The following is a 5,239-nucleotide window of genomic DNA, read 5'->3' as shown; positions in this document are numbered from 1 at the left end:
TCTTGGGAGCAAACTTTTGACCCTTAGATCACTCTGTGCTGGATGTTATTTGGAAAACTGCTTGCAAAGGCAGGCTAGTTTTGGAGCAGGGGCAGCTGTTCTTACATGACCAGTGGATTGTATAGCTCATAAATTTATAAACACTATAAGCACTACAGTGTCCAGCTTGATCCTGAGCTCCAGCTATACTGCATGAGCCAGAGCTGCCTGGAAATCTGCTGGGTTTTGACTGGGGCTGCTCCCTAAACAGACATTGAGCAATTTTTTCTAGGATTTATCTCCACAGAGAGTGTAAATCAAGTAATTGATTTATTTCATTCTGGTTATCATTAAATTATTTAGCAAATAGTTGGATATTAAATACAGAAATGTTTTTCTTCAGCTAATATTTCCATTCCTAAAGTTATGACATTTGTTATTTTCTTGGTATCTGCTTGTTGATCAGGAGCTTTATGCTTTTGCATTTTACACAATACACACATTCCTGAGCTGCATCACCAGCAAGAGTTCCAGTTCTACATGTTCTTTTTTTCCCAGTGTCCTCTTCACTTGCATTTCATTTCTTCATTTTCTGTCAGAAGAAAATATGTGAATAACCTTGGGACTAAATGAAACAAATCCACATTAACACACTTACAATAAGGAAAAATACCCATGGGCTGGATTATGTGGATTTAGAATGACAGAAAGTTTTCAACATGGTTTATTAAAACTCCAGAAGAAGGAGTGAAAATGAATTCTGGTTTGTTTGTTTGTTTGTAAATATTTATTTATTTCCAGGCTTGTGTGCTCAGTTTTGGGCCACTCACCACAAGAGGGATATAGAGGTGCTGGAGTATGTTTGAAGAAGGGCCATGCAGCTAAGTACAGAGAGATATGAAACCTCACCAGATCCCATTTCCATTTCTAAAAACCTGTATTTAGGCCTCGAGTTGAATACAGTGTTTGCTAAATTAAGACATGTCATGGAATCATTTAGGTTGGAAAAGATCTTTGAGACCATAAAGTCCAACTGTTAACGAGACACTGCCAAGTCCACCACTGAATCATGTCCCTAAGTGCCACATTTCCATGTTAGAAAAGGATCTGAAAGTCAAAAGGCATGTGGCTTTTTTGTGACATGCAATGGTAGCTGTCCTCACCTAGGGCCACAGTGCTTTATCCCCTAAAGGCACATTTTAGATCTTCTGATTGCACAGTATCTTTAAGATCAACATCCCAGATTTATAAGGATGGCTTAGTGCCCTTGTTTTTTGATAATCCTTTAGACAGAGTAATTTGAGGTGAAACCTGCATAATTTCTATTTATATCTTCTTGCTATCCTTGAAGGAAGCCTAGATTATTCTGGAGGGGAAAAAAACCCCACCCTTCACTCTGCTATCAACATCCATCATACAGGTTTCCTAACATTAAAACAAACGTTGTTAGCACGAGCACTTCAGCGCTTCATTTCTCTTCTCTTCCTTTTAATTTTGTCTCATAAGCTCGTCTAGTCTCCCTGTTCAATATTGTCAGCTCTTCCTCTCGCAAGAGAACGCCTGAGCTTGCTGCCTGCTAGCAGAGACCAAGCATGTAGCTCAGCGCACAGAGATCTGGGGTTTAAGAGGCTCCTAGAAAACACGCGTTCAAAGGCTCGCTCCCGAGGGATGCTGACTGGTGCCACCTCCGAGGAATTTCAGGCTACGCCTAACCTGCTGGGACACCACACCCATTAGCCCAGGACCTTCTGTGTCAATAAACCCCAAGCGATGTACACCAAGCAGCACGCGCCGCGGCAGGCAGGGTCACCTTCTGTGTGCCACACACCACGCGCCCTGTGCGATGCCTTTCCCGGAACGAAAGCAGCCCCCGAGGGCGGCTACGGCTGGTGCTGCCCCGGTCGCTCCTCTGCCAAGCGGCAACGCTGCCCTGGCCCTGCCTGCCTGTGGCAAGCCCTGACCTCAGGGGGACAGCAGGTGTTTCACTATCTGGCTGCGCGAACAGCCACGTGAAGCTGTGGGCCCAGCTTCACTTTTGCAGATACGAGCCAAAAGTTCTTCCGTGCAGGCACAGGGGTTGGCCCTGAGCTGCAGGTGGGGTGAGGTGTAGCTGCCCTTACCATCGCTCAGCCTGTTCTTCCCTTGGGTGATTAAATAAACGTCGTTTTCCGTTGCATCACTGCCTGCAGGTGCTCCCCTTCATTCAGCCTGGTGCCCTAGGAGTTAAAGTAGGCTGAAGAAGAACAGGATTTCACAGGGCACTCAGGCTGTCCCGGCATTTCCCTGGGACACAGGGTTTACCTCCAGCCACGGACGCAAAGAAGCTCCGTTCTGCTTCCCCTCACGAGAGCCACGGGTGAATCGTTGGCCTTTACACAGCTCCGGAAAACAGCACCTTGGCAAAAACTGCACACCATTGCTGTGCCGGGATTTCCGAGAAAAGTTCTCGTGAGCTGCGTTGTGTCGCTAAAGGGCGGAGGGTGAAAACGAAGCTGCTGAAGGGTGCTCAGATGGAAAGCTGAGGCGCCTGCAGGATGCTTTTGCTGTGGCTGCTTTCTCTGCTTCCAAAAGTTTTCTCGGTGCTCACACTCTTGAGCAAGGGAGAGCGGCAGCCCTAGAGGGAACCTCCTGTTTGCCTTGCCAGTGACATTAGGCAAGAATCTCCACCCCTTGTCAGCCTCACTGCAGCCCCTGGGGCTTTGCAGAGGAAGGAGCCCACAGCGCTGCTCTCGGAGCTCTGCCCTGCCTCCACGCTCGCTTCTGTAGGTGGATGCCCAGGTGCGGGCTGCAGCTTGAGCCACTACCGTTTCAGGGCCTTGCTCTGACACACAAAGCGCGTGTTGCTGCATGAGCTGGCTTCACGTCTGCTGCATGGCTGCGATTTACACCAACTTGTGGGCATGGTGGCAGCTCGCTTGATGGTATGTGGAAGACTGAGACGTCCCAGTCAAGATCCCCTAAACCACGTTTCCCTGCTTTCATCTTCCCTTCCTTCGCTAGGAGCATTTCGCTTCAAAGACGTCCTGGCCTGGGGAGTACTTTCCCTAAGAGAAAAGACTTCTTGTAAAGCAGAGTTCAGTCTCACACGGTGAGGAGCCAAAGCTGCAGGAGGCAAAGCACACCAGTGCAAGCAGAGCTGCCCTGGCTGGTGGCACGGCACCGGGCACTAGCTCCATTTTTACTGTCTGCATTGTTGAATTCATGCCTTTCCTGTGATGAATGGCATGGTGTGACATTCAGCCACAGATAAGGAGAACAAAGGCTGCAGTCAGCAGAGGGAATCACATGAGTGGGGTTTCCAGAGATCTGCCAAATATAACTGAATGTTGGCTGAGCTCTATAAAAAAATAAACAAAAAGGCACCCAAACCTCAAACCCATATTGAGTTTTGTTTTCTGATTATTGAAAAAGAACGAGCAACTTCTGTGTGATGCTGGATGAACTGATGAAGACACAAGTGTGCTCTTAGACTCTATGCCGTAGCAAGTTTGGCCGCAGCTTAAAGAGGACGTAGCCTCCTCCTTTTCTGACTTCAGCTAAAAGCCCTTCTTACCCCTACTCAGGTCTAAGCAGTTCATCTGTCTCTGGATCTGTCAGATATGTTCACCTGTTGGTATTTCCTGAAACAAATTAAATGAGATTTATCATAGCAATTAAAAAAAAAAAAAAAAGAAGGCAGAATCGAAATCTCAAAGATAGGGATTTTTAAGTTTATGGAAAATGTGGTGGTTGCTGGGACAAAACTAAGGGCACTCGAAGGGAGAATGGGAATCTAGCTTCAAATCACTTCAAAACAGCTTAGAGCATGTATGCATGTTTGTCAGAAAACTTTCTGCCAGACCAAACCATAAAGATGTGCATGGTCCCCAGCAGTTCAGGGCAAGCAGCTGGAGGGGGCAGGGAGATGAGGTATGAGACATGAGGGTCATGTGGAAGAACCAACCCTCTCTTAGCAGAGCTACTTCACAGCAAGGCTGATAGGGGTGATCAGGCTCTACTGGCCTTTGCAAGTATTTCCAGGCACTCTTAACATGTGAAGAAAATGTAAGACTCCTGTGAGTCTGCTAGAGTGCATTTTTTTCGACCTGAGCTTTTAGAGAAGTGTCTCTAAAAGGGAAAACATGATTTCTTGCCACAGGGCCTGGGCAAGGGTCTGTCTTGGAAGAAATGCTTAAGGAGTTTTAATATCTGTGCAACACAGCTTGTGGCTAATAAGAAGAGTTTTCTTAAGTAATGTTCTTGCTGGATGCAGGAAACCTTCTGTGTTTCTAAATGGCAAAACACATGCCTAAGTGATGAGCCTGCATACCCTAATACAGAGGGTCTGCCCTGCTGCTTTGTACAGCTTCGCACCACATTCCCTACCTCAAGCCTGCTTCCTACTTTAGAGTTTGTGCAGCCAGTGGGCTGGTCAGCCTGCTTGTATTGTTGCCAGACCTGCAGCACTGAAACAATAAAGATGATGTTAATGTTCCCAAACTAGTATTTACTCTGTGAATAAACTATGTATATGGAATGCCTGAACCCTGCCAGGGTCTCAGTGGAAGAACAGTCATAACCACCCATATTGCACAGAGCATGGAGATGGTTGAAGTGTAAAGGAAGGAGGTGAAAGCTGAAGACTTTTGGAACAGTTCTATAGAGACTGCTTTGTGGCATAGGGCACACAAGTATCTCTTTCTACTATACTTTTTAACAATACCTGTCCTCTTTAGTTGACCTTTTTTTTAGAGGTCACTTGTAAGACAATGGCTAAAAGTATCTCAGCAAATAAGCTCCCTGTATTTACTCTACCATCCTCAACTTAGTAAGAGTTCTTATTAAGTGCAGTTCTGCACCATATAGAGTTGTTGCAATGAAAAATAGACTACAAGTGCTGTGCAATCAAACACATAGGAAGCCATATAAACGCATCATATGCAAAGCTAGTGCAGGACAGATCTGCAATTGTATCAACCATTCATCCCTTCTCCATGTAGAAGTATGTATATTAAAGAGACACTGGAAGGGTAATAATCAAGAAATAATTTAAAAAAAAAATGCCTCTAAGGAAACATTTCTGTGGTTTGGGCATCATCCCATTGGAGCTAAAGGGAATTGCTCTTTTTATGGATGTGCTTTGGCTCAGACACTTTGAGCTGTTCTTTGTTTGCTTAACCCTTTCCTGCTGGAGAGTAAGTAAGAAGTCATTCTTCATTTGTAACACTAGAACTTTCCAGGCCTTTAATTTTCTGGCTTGGTTGCAGTAGCCGTACCAGTT

Source organism: Falco biarmicus, chromosome Z (genome assembly GCF_023638135.1).
Source record: "Falco biarmicus isolate bFalBia1 chromosome Z, bFalBia1.pri, whole genome shotgun sequence".
Taxonomy (NCBI): Eukaryota; Metazoa; Chordata; class Aves; order Falconiformes; family Falconidae; genus Falco; species Falco biarmicus.
The sequence above is the reverse complement of the archived record's forward strand: the minus strand, read 5'-3'. Positions refer to the sequence as shown.